This window comes from Emys orbicularis, chromosome 3 (assembly GCF_028017835.1).
Source record: "Emys orbicularis isolate rEmyOrb1 chromosome 3, rEmyOrb1.hap1, whole genome shotgun sequence".
NCBI classification, from domain to species: domain Eukaryota; kingdom Metazoa; phylum Chordata; order Testudines; family Emydidae; genus Emys; species Emys orbicularis.
The window spans coordinates 158,674,288-158,696,948 of NC_088685.1; the positions used below are offsets into that span (position 1 = coordinate 158,674,288).

The following is a 22,661-nucleotide window of genomic DNA, read 5'->3' on the forward strand; positions in this document are numbered from 1 at the left end:
GACCTATTCCACTGGTACTCTATCTGCAAACAAACAGATGGCAGCCAATAGCAGTTGAGAATTTTCCTTTTTTCAGTCATTGACCCTTCACCCTGCCCCATCCCCTTCCTCCTCCCCCGCCCAACCCCCCACCCCCCCCAACCAAACAAAAAACAACAACCTTCAGGCTTCCAAAGCTGAAACTTCATCTTAGGTTTGCAATTAACTTTACGATGTGACCGTGCATATAAACTAAGCCTTGAATGAAAACTCTTCCCATTTAAACTAACGGTAAGCAAAGGGTGAGTGTTTGAATTGAGACAACTATCCTGCAGAACAGCATTACCATTTAAAAAATTATCTTTTCCGAAGACCATTTGCCAACGATTTTGGCTTAATTGGATTAAAGTAGAAATCTAAGAAAGGAGACCCATCCATTCACTGAAAAAAAAAATGGAGGATACAGACACTGTCCCAAACACTTCCAACAATGTAACAAAATTTACTGACAGAAAATCTGAAGACCAAAGACAGGTGGCAGAGCAGAAGACACGAAATGGCCTTAAGTCACCGGTCACCTTATCTGCTGAAGATAAGGTTCATCCTATAGTGTTCATTAAATGTTTACAAAGACTTCCAAGGGGATATTCTGCACAGCTGCACTGACACTATGGCTACACTACAGCTTAAGTCGACATAAGTTGTGTTGCTCAGTCGTGTGAATTAGTCACCCACCTGAGCGACATAACTTACACAGAATTAAGCGTCAGTGTGGACAGCACTGTGTCGGCAGGAGACATAGCTACCACCGCTTGCGGGGCCCGGAGTAATTAAGCCAGCGGAAGATCTCTATCCCATCGGCTTAGAGTGGCTACACTAGAGAGCTTAAGCTTAAGCTCTCTAGTGTAGCCGTAGGGGGGATGGTGGGGGGAAAGACTTCTCATTTGAAGAAGCTCCAGATGCTCATTCTACTATGGTTTTAGTTTAACCAGGCAAGGATCTCCATGAAAAATGACTTCTTGATAGAACAGATTACTCTACAGGATCTTCCAAAGAATTAAATTCAAAACCACAATAAAACAAGTCAGTTTCTTAGCTCAGTTAATTTTTTCATACTGGAAAAACTTTATAAATCAATAAAATAATTAATAAACATGTACATAGTGTTTTTTACCCAGAGATCTCAAAAATCTTACAAGTTGAGTAGGTATTTTACCCCTATTTTATATATAAAACAGTCTTCAGTGAAGTCCTTAAACACAGAGGGTTTTAATTATCTTTAAAAAAATAAGATGTTCTTATTTACAAAATAGATTTAAAGTCATAACTACACTTGCAAGATACCTTGGTTCTGTGTTTTTAATTGCTCGATGACAGAAGAATTATTACAATTGTCAAAGAAACTGTTGTTGAAATCTGTCTTCTTTGATCTTAAGCCACGGTGGCTAGGAGTTGCCTCTTGTTCCCATGGAGAATGGGAAAAGTAAAACTTCTCTTTAAAGGGGTTTCTTGACTGCTGGATAAAGGACAGCTTGGTGTCTTTTCTTGTTGCCACGAGAACACCGATGAAGAAGCCTGATGCCGAGCAATCTCTCTGTGACTCTTAGTACTTTGAGGATGAGAATGATTTATTTTCCATTTAAAAAGAGGGGGGGAAAGCATATCTACCTTTACACAGCTGACAATTCATAAGAGAATTAATTCACTACTGTATGGTGGAAATAAGATAGGGCAATTGGTCAAACTGTCAGTTACAATTTTTGATAACAGAGTCAGCGACACAGATCATCCATCAACACAAAGTACTATATGATTCACACGAGTCTGCTTTTATACCCCCATCAGTCAACTGACTGGAATACTTTGCCGATTAACATCACAGGCAGCTGAAGAGCGTTGGGAGAGTACTATCTGCAATTCAAATATATCTAAGCTGGCCAGCATCTCAAGGACAAGAAGTTTGACTTGTGGTTCCTTATATTTAGTAGAGCAAGTTTTTTGTTTTGTTTTTTAAGAGAGGCATCCTATCAATTAACATTGAGGTACCTTCCCTGCACATTCCTCACGATCAGATCAGTTTTGTAAAGCTAGCTGTTGACATGCATAATATTCATTTTTGTACTTCATTCTAGACTTACTGTAAATTAGTTCTGATCCTCATTTGTGTTCTGTGGACAAATGTAGCTACATTTTAGACTATGGGCTCTATTCATCTCCAAATGTGTGGTGATCCCATTAGCAAGAATTCTACATGCAAATCATTCCACACACAAGAGAGAGACTCATTTATTTGCACTTACTTTTACAAAATACCTGGACTCAAAAAACATGTTTTGGCTCTAATATCCGATATTTTTCTGTCCCTAAACCTCTGACTGCCAGAAGCCGGGACTGGATGACAGGGGATGGATCACTCAATAAATTGCCCTGTTCTGTTCATTCCCTCTGAAGCATCTGGCACCATCCGGAAGCCAGGATAATGGGCTAGATGGACCATTGGTCTGATCCAGTAGGGCCAGCCTTATGTTCTAAAAATACAAAAAAGCTGCTATTGGTACTTACAGAACTTGGTTTTCCAATACATCTAACATTTGAATGGGGTTTTTGACTAAAGCACTAAGGGCCCCAATACTGTGTGTTTATTTACATGACAACAATATATTTAAAAAGTCCTTTTTGTGTATTCTAATTAGTACTAACTTTTCAGAAATGCTGCCAGGAAATTAACCATACCCACTGCTTACTCTTCTTAAATCTATACTTTAATCTCAATGGCATGAACAGTGAGCAAATTTAATTTTACCAGTTTCCCTGAAAAATCATATGGCTAATTTTGAAGAACTGCACCTTTCTCCATTTCACACATTAAATGAGATTATAATGCTGAGATACTCTATACCCATACTTTAATCTGGATATTTCTCAGCTCTGCCTCCAGTTTTTTTCTTTCTTCAACTTCTTTATTGTATTTTTCTTGGAGTTCTTCAAACTTAGAATCTACAAATTGACAAGGAATATTTGCTAATAATCTGGTTCATTTTATACATAATATCTTTCCTATTCCATTTCTTATGTCTAATATTAGACAAGGGTGATAAAAGCAACAGCCCTCATTAATCTCTAGTGATATATTAAGACAATGACTCAAAGGGAGTTCTAAAACCAATAAAACTGAATAGTTCAGGGACTGAAAACTGAGATCTGGAACTCAGTGCCACAATGAAAATGCAACCACTAGACTGAGGGACCAATACCAGGGGTACAAATGTATATTGTAATATGGCCTGAATGAAGAATGTTTTCCCACCGTTCCCCTGGCATTAACATTCGTTTGTAGCATGACTGAAAAATCAGGCATTGAGATTCAAAGGAGCTTAAAAAGAAAAGTCAGTGGGAGTTGGACACCTAACTTCTTGCTAATGAGACTCACCACACATTTGAAAACTCAGCCTAAAGTCACATCACTCAGATTCCTATCTTGCTTCTCTCCACTTCCTTCATAACTGTAGCAGCCACTTTCTCAAGGAACACCATAGCCAGAATGCTTTGCATCTTCCGAAAGCATCTGAAATCTCAGCTTTCAAATGAGAACAAGGACTGATCTCCAACTCCAGTTAGTCAGGTAGCCAAATGCAAGTCAAATGGTAGTACCTTGTTTTAGTGTCCATGAAATTTGTGTGTTTTGTTTTGTATTGTAGATTCTGAATTTCACAACCCTAAACTCAAGCAAATTTTGCGATGGTACATTGTCACTGGTAAGCATTTTGAACTCTGAGCACTTACTACTAAATCCCTCAAGCCCCCGATTCGCCAGCCAGCAAAACTGAATTTCAATTGTTTTTAATGAAAACTTCACCTGAATATTTTGTTATAGAACATAATTAGTTAGGATGTACATATGTTATGTCCATATTAGTATCTGCATTTGTACCTCCCCTGAATCAAGACAAAGCATATTCTCGGACTCATAAAGCATGCTCACTTAAATTCCTACATATTCACTCATGGGAATTAATTTTCAAATACTGGAAAATGATAGACATTAGCAGATTATAAGCCAAACACATGGTCAGCTGTTTTCTTCGTTCACCTTTTGTTTTCTTTTATGCTTTCTGGAGTGACATGTACTTTCAAAGGAATTTACATTTTATTCAATTGCATACTAGACACGGGGGGTGGGGGTTACCATTGTGATTTTGATTTGGTGTTAAAGGAGCAGCAAAATTCTTCTGTGGTGTACTCCTGAATGGTAAGTCTCCTGTAATCAATGTTTGCTAACTTCTTTCAAGTTCAGATTTGTACCTGTTTAAAAGAGAATTAGAAGTGCAATTAATTAGTTACAGAAACAAATAGGGCCCAATCATACATTTTTAAGAGCCCCAAATGCACATTGAATGGCAATTTGGGTTCCTCAAGAAATATAAAATTAGGCATAATAAAGATATCTCACTAAAAATAGGATTCCTGATGACAATACGACACCTTCAACTAAATATTGGAATCTGTACTTTCACTTCTAGTGATATTGGGTTGTTGTTTAAATTTGTTCTTATATGACAGAGACAATTTGTTTATATTTTATATATACACTCAAGGTTTAATATTTCAGAAGACTGAAAACGAAAGGAATTATACACAAAAAGGACACATGGATGAACAGCAATTCCAAGGATTATCCAGTCACAGCTCTGAGAAAGCTCCCTCTGCTGGACATTCACAAGACTGCTGTGTTTGGGTCCCAATATGCTTGATTTGTGCTCTTAAGCTACCCTTGGCCTGAATAGGCTGCAGCAACTGCCTTTTCCCTTGGCTTCTCTGGTACACTTCCAGGGCACAGGCTCCTAGTTCCACTTCCCAGAAATAGGACCACACGACCTAGCTGTCTTAAGCACCCAGGCCAGCACTGACCCCGCAGACTTAAACACACCCCTTTCCCAAAGCTTCAACATTGTGGGCACTCTGGGTACACAGTTCACCTCTTCAATGATATGTAGTAGTTGAACACAGACACACAGACTTTGCAAGGGTTCCCAAAAACCACTCTCTGTTGGCAAGCACAATAAGTATACAGATCTGGACAAAAAAATAATAAAACCCTATACACAATTCCCTGCCTCAATTTCCTCACCACTCTTAGAGCATTCTTTGGACTTAGGTCAGAGTCCTCTAGTTCAGGATTCTTCCTCTCTCTCTCTGCCCTCCTGCACATGGTTTCTCCCCTGAATCATGGAGTATCTGTAGTCTTTTCTCTCCTTGCCCCCCTCCCCAGGGTTCGTTAGAAACCCTCTGTTATTATCTCCCCCTTCTTTGTCAGGTGACTCCCAATCAGCCTCATCAGCTAATGAAAGTACCTTACCACAGATTCTGTTGCTTAGTTACCATCACTCCTAGAATTCAGATTTTGAAAAACTAGTTTAGCCTGGATGGTAGCCCTTGCTTTGTCCCAGGGTGCTCCATTTAAATGATCATCAAAATTTAACAGCCTATCACTGATAGCTCCATGCCCCCACCACTTGGAATTTTAGTCCAAGATGGAGGTGAAAAGACAGAGGCTAAAAGACCCACATTCAAAATGGAGTTTGCAGTCTGACACAGGGTCTCCAATATCAAACAATTTGTAAACTGTACATAGGCAGATTCCCCAAATGTTCATAATTCAATTGTTTTATTAAGAGTCCATTTTATGAAGCTACTGCTATATGTACAACAATCCCCCTAAGGGTCATATAACCTCCAAACTCTTTAACTTTATCACTCTCATTAATATAATATAGAGTGTTAGGTGAAGACTTTCAAGCCTGTCTCTCTAAAAAGTTGCACTAGAAAGTTGCAGTGGTAAAAATTCTGTTGTCATGGTGACACTGTCAAAACTATTTTGGTAAAGTGTATTTTACACTCTACCACTTCTGCTGGCATGATGTCTACATAGCATTCAATTGTATTGGCAAAAACATGCTGCACTCTGGATAGGCATTCTAGTGTTATATTCCCAAAGACTCAGCATTCAAAGACTCAACTGAGTCTAACTGGAAAATAAATGCAGAGGCTATTCATGGAACAACCACATTTGGTGGAGTGGGAGTTTTGAGCCTGTCTAATGAGTGGTGGGACAATCAGTGGTTCTAGAACTTTTAGACGCAGAAGTTCATTTCTAGAGTTGCATGCTCAGCTCACCCCACTCCCCCAGCACAGAAACAGCAAGGCGAGAGCTGCCCTTACAGTGGGGAAACAAGTGGTGATTGCCCTATGGAATCTTACAACACCAGTTTGCTATCAATTAGTGGGGTAATCAATTTGGTGTTACAAAAAAAGATCAATGGTAAGGACACTCATCATTGAGGTATGCAAGACAAAAAAGCATCCCCATTCTGTGCTCCCCCTTTCCAGCTTCTGAGCATATTAAAAAAAGGTACCTTCAAAATTTATGCAGGCCTTGGTAGGTCAGAAGGGACACGTTACTGACAAACACTGGCTGGTTCAGAGAAATTCAGGACAACCATGGCTTTAGAAACACTGTGCTTTTTGACATATTGAAAGCAGACTCCCCGCTCCATCCAACTGGAATTAATGACATTTCTGTGCCGATCATAGTTTATGGAAACTGCCTACCCTTAATTCTCTGGCTTAAGAAACCATCAACTAGCAAGCTAGACAGAAGCAAGGAAAGATTTGACTCTCACCTGTGCAGCTGAAGAAGGAATGTGAAGTGGGCAGAGTTGGAAGACAACAGGATAGGTGGAGGGGTCTCATGCCAAAGCTCCATATCAACAAGTAAAACATTCTCAGTTCTTATGCAATGCACAGCATGCAGCACTATCTGAGAGACCCTATTGCCAGGGTGGATGAGTGAGGTGGACGGGCTGGATCTAAAATAGGCTAGCTAACAGTTGCATTGCTAACACAGTTCAGGTAACGGAAGCCTTAAAAGCTTACTTCGACAGTAGGAAATGGCCTAATCCTGTTTCTATGAAACTATTAATAGAACAGGTGTGGTTTTTGTGATATACATTACTTTTAAGGAATTTGTTATTGAAGTATGGAAAATGACCGGACTAATTGACAGTAGTTTCTATGACCATCAGCATAGTACAGGTGGTGTATTTTTAGACTCAATAAAGGCTAGCACTTCTGTAATATACATGCATTGACTTTTTTTTTTCTTTCTTTCTTTTTAAGAGGTATGGAAGCCTTTCTGGTTATATTACTTTCTAGCACTGCAATACCAAAAAGTCACAATAAAGTTGCACCAACTTTCAAGTATGTACGTTATTACCACCACGGCATGCTAGACATACAAAAAAAAAAAAAAAAGAAAGATAACTTATAATTGACTTTACTAGCTATATAACTTGACTAGGTACAAATACAACATGCAGACTGGATGTCAGTGCATCACAGATGACTGTACGTGTAATCAAAGTTCTTTGTTCCCAGACATGTTGTCCATGGGAGTAGAATACACCAGGAACTGACACAAGGGGATGAGGTGTCTATATCCCTGCCAACACCCCATATTTATCCATGCTTTGGAGTGGGTGAACTAATGCAGTGAGATTCTTAATCAATAATTGATCAACAATTCATTTGAGCAGCTGGGTCAGCAGCAGCAGCATTTATTTTTGATTTTTGTCCTCCCTCTACCCCTTCTGCAGCTGTTCACACCCCTGCCTCATTGCCCTTGCATTTCACTTTTAGACCTGCATAACCTCACAGAGCATGTCCTTCTCTGTGCGCTTCCTCTTGGCTCTGACAGTGACCAGACAGCTGTGGAGGTGTTAGGGAGAATCTTGAGGAGAGCCCCACTATCAAGGTTAGTGATAAACACAGAACTGTTAGGTGGAGAGGAAGGGAGGCAGCCTTCCCTGACATAACTGTTGCAGCTACTCAGATTTTCCCACCCTGTACAGCATAACTATGTGGATTGCCTCCAAATTATTAAGGCATAATGAGTGCTAGACCTTACATGAAGAGTAGATCAGGATTTCTTAACCCAATGCCTTGGGGAGGGGATGGGGTTCATTCTGATATAGAAAAAGGATAGTATTTCATAAAGACAACTGCACTTATTTCAGGAAGTCATGCTCCTTGATCCCAAAGAGACAAAGAAAGAGCTGTTTAAGAGGCCTTAGTCTGCCCATGGAAGTATGCAGTCATGCTGTTTTCTGCAATGATCTCCCTCAGAGGTCCTGGCAAAGTGGCACGGGGATGTGCCATATCACGGTGGGCTGGCCAAAGCGTATCTTCAACATAATGTTTGGGCAAGTCTTACATACTACTCACTGAAAAAAAGTTCTGTGAAATTGTGCCCACAAACCAGAAAGCTTTGTGTGTAAAAATTAACAGGCTGCTCTGTCTGTACCTCAAAGTACCGCAAGACACCAACTGATGGAGTGCCAACTGACGTGTGTTTACTTGCTTCCGTTCTCGGCCTCTGCTATTGATGCAGTTAGAACCTTCCCAGTAAAAATCGTTTTCAGTAGTTTATTTAATGCGATAATCATTCTCACCTACCATAATCTCCCTTCACCTAAGGAGGAAACATATTGGTGCATGTCATGGCTAGGTATGAAATAGCCCCTGGCTGTCACCCGCCTTGCTGTATCCCTCCTTGTTGTCCCCTTCCAGGTCAGGGCCAGATACCTCTTGCTCATCCATTGCTCCAGGGAGGGATTTCTTTCTCCTCACCAGAACACACAGAGTATCTACAGAGTTAAAGGGAGGAGGTAAGATCCTTCCAGAATATAGCACCCAGCTCACTATGAGAGAGGTCATGCAGGTGGCTCCAAAATTTCTCTTTTCTTCACCTTCTGGTACCACTGCCTCAGCTGCTTTTCCTTTGTGTGGCAGTGAAACCCCTCTCTGAAGAGGCTGAGTTTGCCACAGTCTTCAGCAAATTGCTGTAAATATTCTTGTTCCATCAGGAGTGCTGTGGCTGTGCCTGCACATGCTCCTTCCCCCACAGTGCAAGGAAACTGAGCACCCCTCTCTTGGAATAGACAGCAGCATGAGACAGTGCTAGGAACCTACATTCAGTGAAAATGTAGCAGGGAACAGGAACAGATGTCGCTGTGAAGAAACACGCTGGCATATAAAAGTGAGGTATGGACAACTTCCAGGTCGCTGCATCCTGGACAGTGGACTTCAAGAGTGCTACCAGACAGTAACTCTGGAAGGGAAAGTTGCATTGTGGGATTGCAGCTAGGGACTGCTTATACTGGTACAGGTACATGTGCATCCATGACAACTATACTGGCAGCGGACTTGTCACTCTGAAAAGAGAAATAATTAATGCCGTAAAAAACAGAAGGCTTTGTTGGAGTAGAAAATTAAATGTGGACACACATCAAGCTGTGCTATAAAAAAAAAGGAAAGTTGTCTTGGCAAAATTTCAGTGTAAGCAAGGGCCTTACATAAAAGGCCTTATCTTGACAGGCAAAAAGTATATATTTTTTTCAATCCTGTTAAGCTAACAGGTTTGAAACACAACTTTTTTGCCCAACAAAGAAAGGGCCAAATATTCAAATGAGCTGAGTATCTATGAATTCCACTGGGCTTAGTGGGAGTTTCAGGTGTGCATCACATCAGATAATCAAAAAACTTTATTTAGAAGCTTAAACGTTGTAGGAGCAGGATTTTATATAGCACTATAAGAATTAATGTGTGATTTGATTTCATCCTGCTAGCCACCCTTTTTGAATAGCAGAAAGAAATGATCCTCTGGGACTATGAGATTCTGTTTTCCCATATGCATTACAGATTGGGCCCTCTTTAGCTCTTTGTTTTAAGATTTAGTTAGTAAGGGTACGTCTACACTTACCTCCGGGTCCGACGGCAGGCAATCGATCCCGGATCGATCCCGGAAGTGCTCGCCGTCGATGCCGGTACTCCAGCTCAGCGAGAGGAGTACGCGGCATCGACGGGGGAGCCTGCCTGCAGCGTCTGGACCCGCGGTAAGTTCGGACTAAGGTACTTCGAATTCAGCTACGTTATTAACGTAGCTGAATTTGCGTACCTTAGTCCGAAGTGGGGGGGTAGTGTGGACCAGGCCTTAGAGACAGGATTCTGTATTGTGTCTATGTTAAGTAGATTAGAGGACCATTGAAGGCCTGGGTCTCAATGTAAATTGTCTTGGTTATTGATTGTAAACCTTAGCAAGGTTTAATTTGCAATGCCTTTTTGCTCAATATAAAATACTACTGTTTGTATTCCCAATCTGTTTGTGTGAGTAAGGAATGTACGCATTAGGAAAAGATAAGGTGGGAAGGCCATTGTTAAGCAGATGGTCAAGAAAGGAGGAGCGAAGACACTTATCGAGATTTGTTGATGCCAAAGAACCATCAACATGTATCCATGATTGAGGAAGGGCAAATTGACAACCCTGAGGTGAAGGCTGGTACCCCTAAGGACAACTGATTAAATCGGAACCAGGACAGGATGACCCTCTTGGAGGTGTATTGGAATGTTTACATGAAAAGATACACCAATTAAGAAGTAACCCGGTCACAAACTGACACAGCAAAATCCATAGACTTCAACAAAGAAAAAGGAGTATAAGGTGCTTGGCCATAAGACTTTGGGGGTTCGTCTTGCCACACTCCCGGAGCATTGGATCGCGACCGACAGAGCCCTGCTCCCCTCTGCGACCAATCTGGCTGGCCACTAGATTGATCCAGACTCTGGACTGATAACTATAAACATCAACTGGCAGGACTGTGTGCATGGTATGTGTGTGTGTGAGAGACAGGGCTGGCTCCAGGCACCAGTCGAGCAAGCTGGTGCTTGGGGCGGCAGCTTGTAGGAGGCGGCATTCGGCCCAATCCTAGGGCGGCACGGCCGCTTTTTTTGTTTGTTTGTTTGTTTGTTCCGCTCCAGCCGCCCTGTAGGGGGCGGCGGCGCAGAGGACGGGAGCACCCTGCAGCAAGCCCGGCAGGGCAGCCCGCAGGGGGCATGGCGGGAGGGGCCGCGTGGCAGCGCCCCGCTGAAGCCCTGGCCGCCCCCCTTCTCTCTCTCTCCCCCCCCGCTCCCTCCCCTTGCCCCCACTAGCCGGGGCAGGAGTCCCCCTGCACCCTGGCTCCGGCCGCGCCGCAGGTATTTGTTTGGGTTTTTTTTGCATGGGGTGGCCAGAAAGCCAGAGCCGGCCCTGGTGAGAGAGATTGAAAAGCATATGCTAACTGTTGTATTCTCAATAAATGCGGCGTGCTGCCTTCTTCCCTATAAAGATCTCTTGTGCTTCTTATAAGTATAACAACGTGGGACTCAGGAAACTTGTTTTAGGCACCCAGGTTTGAAAATTTTGGCCACAAACTCAAACTTCTATTTAAATATGGAGTACAGTTAAAGTAAGATAAAGTGGACAAAGACAGTAATTTGACAGTCATTTACATGTCTAAGCAAAATAATACTTAAATGGGATAACAGCCACACTTCAGTTAAAGCAGAACAGTTTGGTCTCACCTTTTAAGTTCCTGTTCTAGTCTTTCAATTTGTTTCTTGCTTGAAGTTAGTTGTCCCGCTTGATAATTAACTTGTGATTCTTTTACTTGAAGATCATGCGAAATTTTCTGCTTTGTTTTCTCAAAATTATCACACAATTCCATCAAGCTCTGGTTTTCTCTTTTTAGTGTTGCTCCTTCGTTTTTTTCCATTTTCAACCTAATTTGATTAGTCAATTATAATATATATATATATATATATATATATATATATATATATATATATATATATATATATATTTATTTTAAGATTTTGATAAAGCCTGGGAATACACATCTTTATTCAGAGTGAAGCGTGGAGAGCACTTACAAAATAAACAATTTCTGCTTTATAAAAAAGCGGTATTTGAATATTTTTATTCACTACATTTCAAAGCCCTGACAGCACTGAACATTTTAGTTATACGCAAAGCTATATTGCTATTCTACCAATGTCCGTATCGCAAGGCTTCCCTGTGTAACATTTAAAATCAAAATACATAGTCACCACAAGTCATTTAATTTCCACCTAGGTATTAATATTAAAACGATTTCTCTAATCAGTGGCCCCACACCTGTTCTTGGAAGAGTTTATTGGCTATAAAAAGCACCTATCCAGACCCTTGCACATCATCAGAAGAGCTAAACTTAAAAGCCATATGACTCTGATCATCATCTTGCTCCTCTCCCTTCAAATCTGTCAATGTTAGCACCCAGTATTTCCAGAATGACTAGAGTAAGAGATCAATGCTCAAGTTGCGTTTCCTCAAGATAGCAGCTGGAACAGCCATCTCTGATCTGAAGGAGGGATGCAAGATAGTAATCAGAATAATGCAATTTCAAGATCCTCTCTCTCATGATCTGTGTTGCGTTATGTAGCATTGGAAAACAGATTTGATATCCCCAGCCTTTGCAAGGTATACGGCATGCATTCCTATCCCTGACAGTTTATGAGATATTGGACTTAGAATGATCCCAAAAACGTACTACCAGAGCAAGAGGCTAGTGACAGTTTAAGACTGAATACACAGCAAGGCCTGGATAGTGGGCTAGTGTCATTTTCCTTCATTACTTTACACAGGTGTCAATCACCGCTCACAGGGTGAGTATTAGCACAAAAACTGTTAGTGAGTAGTCTACATTTTACTGGTATGTCAATTTTTTGATGGCAGCAATAATGTTATGCAGATATTAATCTTATCAGCTATAAACCTAGGTGTTATGGCTTTTTTGTGACTAAAGCCCTGATTAAATTGGAAGCTCTGTACCTAAGAGTTATGTCCTTTTAGCTCAAGCGATAGCAGGCTGTGCTACAATGATGAAGGTTTGGGGTTCAAACTATGCTGATGATGCATAAGTGGGGGATTCTTACTGTTGTACATAATATTTTTAAATGTTTAAGTCAAGATTTCTCTAAAAGATCTGCTCTAGAAATTATTTCTGGGAGGTTCTGTGACTTGTGTTATATAAAAGATCAGAACGGATGATCACAGTGGTCCCTTCTGGCCTAAGAATCCATGAAAATAAAAGCAGCAATTTTTAATAAGCCATTACAACAGAACGTACTCCAATATTTTAAAACCGCCACGCTCATATAGACAAGTTGCTGTAAATTCTGAACGAGCCTGTTGTTGGGTACAAAAAAAGTTGAGCTAATCGTTCACAAAATACCAATGAGTATCTGATATGAGAAACTGGGTGCAAATTATCAACATGACAATTTCGGTATGTTTACAAAAATTATATTTTTATATAGTGTTCACAGATGTCCATTTGTAGAAATAATTTGTTTTACAAAGCACCCTGTACAATCAATTTATCAAAACAATTTACATAAAGGTATTTTTAAAAAAAATTTCTTTTTCCACTGTGCCTCATAAGATTAACGTTTGCACAGCATTCTAGACGCATTGTATAAGTGACTGTTTGCTATTACCGTAGCACCTAGGAGCCCTCGTCTTGGACCAGTACCCCACTGTGTTAGGCGCTGTACAAATAGAACAAAAAGACGGTCCCTACTCCAAAGAGCTTACAATTTAAGTACAAGACAAGGAAAAAGGGGAGAGTACAAGGAAACAATGAGACACCATTGGTCACTAGGATAGGCAGCTTGCGTACTGAGACCACAGCTTAACTGTTGTCAAGTTTTTTGTAGGCATCACAGCAAAGGAGAGTTGTAAGGAGGACTTTGAAAGAAGATGAGGTGACTTTGCAGATGGTTATGGGGGGCTCTTCCCAAGCACAAGTTGACAGCATGGGAGAAAACACAAAGGTGAGTGTTTAAATATTTAACAAAATTTATGTGTTATGGGCTAGTCAGAGGCGGGAGTTGACATTTCAATAGTGAATGAAAAAAAGGATGCCTAGGTTGGGGTAGGCCATGAAGGAGCTAGGAGGTGAAGACAAGCAGCTTGTTTGTTGCAATAGAGAATGGAGGGGCGCCGAGAGAGGTGACATGGTCAAAGTGACAGGCAGGGGAATCTTTGCAGCAGCACTCTGAATGGATATGAGCAGAACAAAATTGTATTAAAAGTTACATGGTGCATTAAGACTATGACCTTCTGCTTCTGCTTTTGCAAAGCTGCCTCCAGCGATTCAAGCTGAAACTGTCTTTTCTGTCGTTCTTTTTTAAGCTTGTCTAGTTGACTTTCAAGCTCTTGAATCTTCTGAAGGGCCCTCGTGGAAAGGCCTTTTACCACTCTTCCACAACCCAGCTCATTTTATATCAGCTTTTTTCCTTAATACAAAGTGTACATCACTGAACCTGAATCATACAAACTTGTAAAGACTTTGGACAAATCATAGAATCATAGAATATCAGGGTTGGAAGGGACCTCAGGAGGTCATTTAGTCCAACCCCCTGCTCAAAGCAGGACCAATTCCCAACTAAATCATCCCAGCCAGGGCTTTGTCAAGCCTGACCTTAAAAATCTCTAAGGAAGGTGATTCCACCACCTCCCTAAGTAACCCATTCCAGTGCTTCACCACCTCCTAGTGAAAAAGTTTTTCCTACTATCCAACCTAAACCTCCCCCACTGCAACTTGAGACCATTACTCCTTGTTCTGTCATCTATTACCACAGAGAACAGTTTAGATCCATCCTCTTTGGAACCCCCTTTCAGGTAGTTGAAAGCAGCTATCAAATCCCCCCTCATTCTTCTCTTCTGCAGACTAAACAATCCCAGTTCCCTCAGCCTCTCCTCATAAGTCATGTGCTCCAGCCCCCTAATCATTTTTGTTGCCCTCCGCTGGACTCTTTCCAATTTTTCCACATCCTCCTTGTAGTGTGGGGCCCAAAACTGGACACAGTACTCCAGATGAAGCCTCACCAATGTCCAATAGAGGGGAATGATCACGTCCCTCGATCTGCTGGCAATGCCCCTACTTATACAGCCCAAAATGCCGTTAGCCTTCTTGGCAACAAGGGCACACTGTTGACTCATATCCAGCTTCTCATCCACTGTAACCCCTAGGTCCTTTTCTGCAGAACTGCTGCCTAGCCATTCGGTCCCTAGTCTGTAGCAGCGCATGGGATTCTTCCGTCCTAGGGCAGAACTCTGCACTTGTCCTTGTTGAACCTCATCAGGTTTCTTTTGGCCCAATCCTCTAATTGGTCTAGGTCCCTCTGTATCCTATCCCTACCCTCCACCGTATCGACCACTCCTCCCAGTTTAGTGTCATCTGCAAACTTGCTGAGAGTGCAGTCCACGCCATCCTCCAGATCATTAATGAAGATATCGAACAAAACCGGCCCCAGGACCGACACTTGGGGCACTCCGCTTGATACCGGCTGCCAATTAGACATGGAGCCAAGTCATCCAAGGTGGCACCAGAAAAAGAGAGAACATCCTACCAGCAGACCAAATAGCTCGCCATTTGCTACAAAGAAAGAAGTTTTCTTACAACAGTTGACAGCAGTCACAAGAAAAAACAGTGCAACAGGAGTCAGAAGATGCTAAACAAAGATCTGCACACAAACAAACAGGTTTCCAAGGAGGAGTGTGCACAAGAGGGCTTGAGAAACAGTGACCTGCTGGCACTTGTTATGGAGTGTCTGCCGCAAATCTATTCCTACTGGCCAGTGCCCTGTGCAGGCTGGGGCCAGCACAGCACACTCCCTGTGAGCACAGGCGGCCTGCTATGGGCCACGCTTACACACGCAGCTGAAGCCAGGGCTGCAGCGGGTGGCTCAGGGAGGTTGATCTCTACCAGGGGTGGGCAAACTACGGCCTGCGGGCCACATCCAGCCCACAAGACCGTCCTGTCTGGCGCGCCCGAGCTCCCGGCCAGGGAGGCGAGCCCCAGCACTTCCCCCGCTCCCCCTCCCCTGACCGCCCTCCCCTTGAGTCTCCACCCCATCCAATGCCCCCTGTTCCCTGACTGCCCCCCACCCTGCCATTTGCCATAGGCAGTCACACTGCAGGGGTGTACATATGGGTCGGGGCGGTCAGGGGACAGGGAGCAGTTGGATAGGGCGTGGGAGTCCTGGGGGACCTGTCAGGGGACAGAGTCCTGGGGGGCAGTTAGGGTGGGGGGGTCACTAGAGGGGGCAGTCAGGGGACAAGGAGCAGGGTGGGTTGGATGGTCGGGGGTTCTGAGGGGGGCAGTCAGGGGGCGGGAAGTGGGAGGGGGTGGATAGGGGCAGGGGCCAGGCTATTTGGGGAGGCACCGCCTTCCCTACTCGGCCCTCCATACAATTTTGAACCCTGATGTGGCCCTCGGGCCAAAAAAAAGTTTGCCCACTCCTGAGCTAGACACCTGGGAAAGAATTCTCTCTAGTAACTCATAGCCCTCCCCGTCTAGTGCTATTGGAGATATTTGCTAATAGCCGTTGCGGATGGGCCATATGCCATTGTAGGCAATTGCATCATACCATCTCCTCCGTGAATTTAGCAAGCTCAGTCTTACAACAAGTTAGGATTTTTGTCCCCCACTACTCCCCTTGGAAAGATGTTCCAAAACTTCACTCATCTGATGTAAAGCCCTACATGGGACTATTTTTTTAATCCCACTCCCATCCTGCCTCCAATATCTACTCCCACCTGCTCCTGCATTGTTTCTTTTATATTTATCCCACTCCCAGCCGCAAAAAACTTAGATTCTGCAAATCCCACAAGAGAGGCCGATTCCCCCCGTGCTACCAAAAAAACCCAACCCACCACAATTGGTTAATATGTTATATATATAAATGGAATTCAGACACAATTTTTACCACTAAAAGAATAAAACAAATCTTGCTTTAACCATGTAAAAAAATACTTTAACTCCTCTTATAATAGACATTAATCTCTTTCAATCTCTCGCTTAAATTTCAGTTTTAAAACCTTTATTTAATAAAAAAGAAAAACTTGCTTTACACTGCTGAAATTCTATTTATGACCAAGTGATGAGAGATTTAATGTTTTCCCACAAAATATCATAGTCTGATTTTTTTGCCCACCCAATCCCATCCATAACAAAACATTTTACCCGCTCCCATTAATATGACAGCCAATCCTACGGGATCCCAGTCCCACTGCAGGGCTCTACTTTGATGGTTAGAAACCTTCATCTAATTTCAAGCCTAAACTTATTGATGGCCAGTTTATACTCATTTGTTCTTGTGCCAATATTGCCCTTAACTTAAACAACTGCTCTCCCTCCCTGGTGTTTATCCCTCTGATTTATTAATAGAGAGCAATTGGATCTCCCCTCGGCCTTCATTTGGTTAGGTTACACAAGCCAAGCTCCTTAAGTCTCTTCTTGTAAGGTAGCTTCTCCAGGCCTCTGGTCATCCTAGTAACTCTTCTCTGCACCTGTTCCAGTTTGATTTCATCTTTCTTAAACATGGGAGACCAAAACTGCACACAGTATTCCAGATGTGGTCTCATCAGTGCCTTGTATAACAGTACTAACACTTCCCTAACTCTACTGGAAATACCTCGCCTGATGCAGCCTAGAATTGCATTAGCCTTTTTTACAGCTGCATCATATTGACAGCACATAGTCATCCCTGTCTTTCTCCTCTTCTGTTGCTTCCAACTGATACGTCCCCAGTTTATAACAACAATTCTAGCTGTTAGTCCCTAAGTGCATGACCTTGCACTTTATACCACTACATTTCATCTCATTCCTATTACTCCAATTTTCAAAGTCATCCAAATTTTCTTGTATGACATTCCAGTCCTCTCTGTATTGGCAATACATCCCAATTTTGTGTCCTCCACAAATTTTACTAGCTCATTCCCACTTTTTGTGCCAAGGTCATTAATGAAAATGTTAAAGAAGATTGGTTCCAAGAATGATTCCTGAGGAACTCAACTAGTAACCTCCTCCAGCCTGACAGTTCACCTTTCACTATGACCAGTTGTAGTCTCCTTTTACCCGACTCCTTACCCACCTTTCGATTCTTGTATTAATCCCCATCTTCTCCAATTTTACTAATCATTTCTCCTGTGGAATTGAATCAAATGCCTTACTGAAATCCAGGTAGATTACATCTAATGCATTTCCTTTGTCTAGAAAATCAGTTATCTTCTCAGCGATCTACTTTTTGTAAAAACATGTATTTTATCCCAATTACCTTTTTTACCTCTATGTCATTAACTACTTTCAAAATTTGTTCTAAGAGCTTGCATACAATTGAGGCCAAACTAAAAGGCCTGTACTTTCCCAAATCACCTTTTTTTCCCCTTTCTAAAATAGAAGTATTACATTTGCAATTCTCCAGTCATAAGGTACAACCCCTGAGTTCACGGTGCCATTTGAAACACCTGAGAATATGATGAGCCAGATCATCAGGTGGTATAAGCTGACTTCAACAGAGTGATGCTGATTTATATCAGCTGAGGATTTAGCCTTTCGATGTTGAAATTAAAAAAACAAAAACAAAAAAACCCCCACAAGATTTGTAATGGAAATAGCTAGCTAATATTATTTTGCTGTATTTAAAACAAAAAACTGTGGAAATAAATGTCCAGCTAAAAGAGAGAATTGTTTGCTAAAGTAATGATAAATCTGAACTTTCTTAAGGTAATGGTTGGCAATGCTCTGCTTTCCCAATATAGACAAAGCAAGTAAGGCTCAATCAATACACCCATTCCTTTGTGAACTATTACATTATACATATTGCTAATGAATAGTCATTTAATTAGCACAGGAGCCTTCAATTTAAAAGTTGTCTATAATGCACACTGAACATAAAAAAAAATTAGCAATGACTTTTCAGCTGAAGCCTCATTTAAAAATGCTATTGCCAACCTTTCTGTCTTAAGTTAGCCTTCTTGCTACATTTGCAGCTCAAATGCTGATACAGCCGTGTCCCATTTATTACAGAACCATTGCTATAGAAGAATTCATTCTTCTAAAACATAGGAACAAGTTACATTTTTGCATGAATGACCTGAATTAGTTCATCAAGCTCCGATGCATTCACACAGGAACGCTCAGATACAAACGTCTGCTTCTGAATCACAATGGTGGCTCTTTGGGAAGTTTCACGTGGCTGCTCCAGGGCTTTGAAGACAGTAGCTCCAATTATTAAATATACAACAACCACCAGAAAAATCGTTGAGACCGTCTTCCATTTCATAACATTAATAGCCGAATCACATTCCTCTCCTGACGAGAGCACTGTGGGATTTGTAGAAAACGATAGCCGTGGTTTGGAGTTCTGAGTGGCAGATTTGGGATCCAGCAAGTCAGGTGCTGCCACTAATAAAACAGAAAAAGAATGTTAACGTCCACAGCGTTGGACAGAGATGTATTTAGCTGTACACCCTTCTTGCCAGAAGGTTACAGAGATCCTATTAATTCAAAATAGAGTTCATAGATAGTTGTGTTATAAATGCATTTCTCTTGTACACCATGTTATATTACTACAGAATGACTGGTTTCAGCTACTGCTACGACTAATAATATGCTATTTATATGAACACACATGCATACACACACTTGCATTGTTTACTATATATATGTCCTCTATAAATACTCTGCAAGTGTTGTTCTAACATGCAGTATTTTCCCTATTTTCTTCTGTTCCTTTGAATCAGTATAAAAAGATATTTTTCTGTAGAGCGTCCTCACATCTTGAACAATCTTAGGCATTGCTAATATGCTTCTCAGACTACATTTTAGTCAGCGTTAAAAAACTATCAGGAAAACAGGACTCTTTCCTTAAGTCTTACATACCCTCAACTCTGCATTCAGACACTCATTAGAATATTTGCAGTTCACTTTCAAATTCCCCACACAGGTAACTATAAAAATGATTCATTATTAATTCTAACACTTTGAAAGTGTTGGCTAAACCCGTTTAGGAAATACCAGGAACACATGTGCATGCCTGTTGGAAAAGTCAATCATCTTATTATAGGATATTTGATTGTTTACTGCTACAAGAAACCCACTGGGGCAGTAATGATCACCTGCTTGTGTTATCAAGTAGCCCCATAACGCATGTGATTACAAGTAACTACACTAGTAATTATATAAGAATAATCCACATCACGTACACTTAAAGGTCCCCTGAGGGAAGATTGCAACAACAATACAATATTTAAAATTATTAATATATTTTGAATGGCTGCAACACCACTTTCAGCTGTTGTGGGGAAAGCCTACTTCTAAATGTAGATTCAAAAGTCTCTCTCCCAGGTCTCTGGAAGCTGGGAATGCCCCCAGAGGAGGGAGGGAGTGTCATTTTCCACAGGGATAGGATCTTCTCTTGAGCACCCGCTGGAGGTTAACCTACAGGGTTACAGGAACTCTCATTCGAAAAGAATCATGCAATACAGGTCAGAAGAAAGGCAGACCTAGGAAATTAATACACTGGACCTGAACCCGGGGAGGAGGGGGGGGGCGGGTTAGAGGATGAAAAGGCAGCCCCAAATGAAAAAGCTCCACTCGTGCCTCGGTGCACGGCTATGAAATAGTTACTGTTCAGCTAGTAGAAAACTAGAATCTGGTTCTAACTAACCGGGAGCACCAGACCAGCATGCAAATACCCTTCAAGTGTAGTGGGCATGGAACACTGTATGAGGCTATTGATATGCCCCTGGACAAAAATCGATGTGTGAGGCTAAGTTTGGGAAGGACGCCTGATTTAATAACTGCTCCTTCAAGCTGTGCTCTCTCCTCGGATTGACACGATTTGTGATGGGGGCGGGGGGGAGGAGAGAGCCATCACGTTTTCCTTTCAGTCAGAGCTCCGCTTGCCAGTCGGAATTTTTCCTATTATATTATCACGACCCTCTGTCCAAACCCAAAACTGGGGGCACCTCAGGCTACGCCAAGCCTCATGCTATAGACTAGGAAACTGCTCCTCTTTCTGCCTGGCTTCGACATTTGCAGACAGACACACACGCATCCTAGCACCATGAAGAAGGGCAGACCTGCCCCCCCAGTTCTCCTGCTACACTCCCCCTGCAGCCCGCTGAATGCAGCTAACAAAGGAGAACAGGACGGCTGTGAGGCGCCCTAAATTGATCCACCAAGTGATGCTCCGCATCCCTTCCATCAACTTCCCCAGCCCCCTGCTGACACCCATCCATAATGCAGTTGACAAGGACATTTTCACACCCCTGAGAGGAGCAAAATGTGGACGCTTCAGCCAGAACGGGCCCTGGCCCCTTTCCTCTCCCCCGCCCCCAGCAGCCAGCTCGCAAAGATGCGCTGGATTTAAAGCGCTTGCAAAAGGCATCCTTGCAGAGCGGGGTTTGGCTGGCGAAATGGTCTGGGTGGGAGCCCGGAGCCCAGCCTGACCCTCCCGGACAGGGGGAGCTACACCCACCTTAGACAAAGGAGAAGTGTTAGAAACAAAAGCCAGGCGGGTGTTTAACCGAGCGTGCAAAATCCGGGACGGAGGCGCAGGAAGGAAAGGGGTGAAGAGGGACTGAGCAGCCCTGAGTCCCTCCTGTGAGGAGGCATTGGGAAAGCAAGGGAGCATGCAGCATTCAGACAGACTTTGATCTAGAAACGCACGCTATTGTGCCAGTACTCACTTCTTATTTACAGACCCGGCGCCCTCTCCTCGCTGCATGGGCAGGCATTTTTTCAGGGCTTGGCTAGGTGCCGTTTGACCAAATGGAAAAAGAAAGAGAGAGAGAGAGAGAAAAGGACCAGACCCAGGGCGGATTTGCTGCTGCTGAGCTCAGATTCCACGCGGAGCAGAGCCTGGCGTTCTCCCTGTCACTGGAGGGATGTGAACGATCACAGTGTGTGTGAGAGTGAGAGAGATCACCCTGTGAGAGAGAGGGAGAGGGGGGGTGTGTGAGATCACCCTGTCTCTTTGTGTGATGGCCCTGGCTGTGTGTGTAAGAATCTTACAGAAAGATCACCCTATCTGTGTGTGTGATCACCGTCTGTGTGTGTGAGACTCACTCAGGCGCCAGGTGCCTGTATCAGCCTCTTTCTGTGTGTGGCTGCCAGTCCCTGAGGTGTGTCTGTCACAATCTCAGTGTGTCTGTGTCTTTCGGTGGTGTGTGTGTGTGTGTGTGTGTGTGTGTATATCCACATCCCTCCCTCTGTCAGTGTGGGCGGGGGCCTGTCTCCTCTCAGCCCCGGTGCCTGGTTCTCACACAGTGTCTGTGCCCCCGCTCTGTCACTTTGTCTCAGGCACCGGGCATGGGGTGCCTGACTCTGGGTGCAGTTGTGTGCCTCGAGAACTCTGTGTGTGTGTGTGTGTCCTTGCTCTCCGCTTGTGTGTGTGTGTGTGGGCGCCCGCTCCTCTCCTCATTCTCTTTCCCCCAGTGTATCCCAACCGCTGGGTGCGTCTCCTCCACCCTCCCTCCCTCTACCTGGCCTGCTCCAGCACCAGGGGCAGCTGCACCCTCATCTCGGTGAGCTGCTCGGCATTTCTACCCGGCCCCTTCGCTCGGCAGCGCAAGAACTAGGCTGAGGCAGATGCTGCAGGGATGAAGGGGGGGGAAAGGGAGTGAAGAGAAGAGGTCCGTGCAGGAAAGATAAATCCCAGTCTGGTGGGCGCTAACTTCAGAGCTCCCAGGGGAGAGCAATGGGGTGGAGGAAAAGCCAACAGCCTGAGTCCATGCATGAAAAAAGTGGGAGAGATGTTTGGCAAATGTAGGGGTAGGAACAAATTGGTCTGTAATATTGGTATGGAGTCCTTGACAAACCCAACAAAATGCATGGTTAGACTGGGCTGTTGGTTCAGAAGAACCTGCTGTTGCAGATGATGGGGGGTGGGGGAGAGGCATGGTGCAGCGGTTGCCTCCT

General features: G+C 43.1%; 1 protein-coding gene across 6 annotated transcripts in view; it reads right to left on the reverse strand.

Annotated features, from left to right (window-relative positions):
* The window catches only part of LOC135876744 (centromere protein F-like), a 171,635-nt gene that overhangs the window by 108,347 nt on the left and 40,627 nt on the right, over positions 1–22,661 (reverse strand). The window contains exon 1 of one of the 6 annotated variants that reach the window (XM_065402076.1): positions 1,324–1,381. The exons of the other annotated variants lie outside the window; for them this stretch is intronic. The gene's annotated coding sequence lies outside the window, so the exon portion shown is untranslated. Of the gene's footprint in view, positions 1–1,323; positions 1,382–22,661 lie in introns of those variants that run through there. 6 annotated transcript variants of the gene reach the window in all.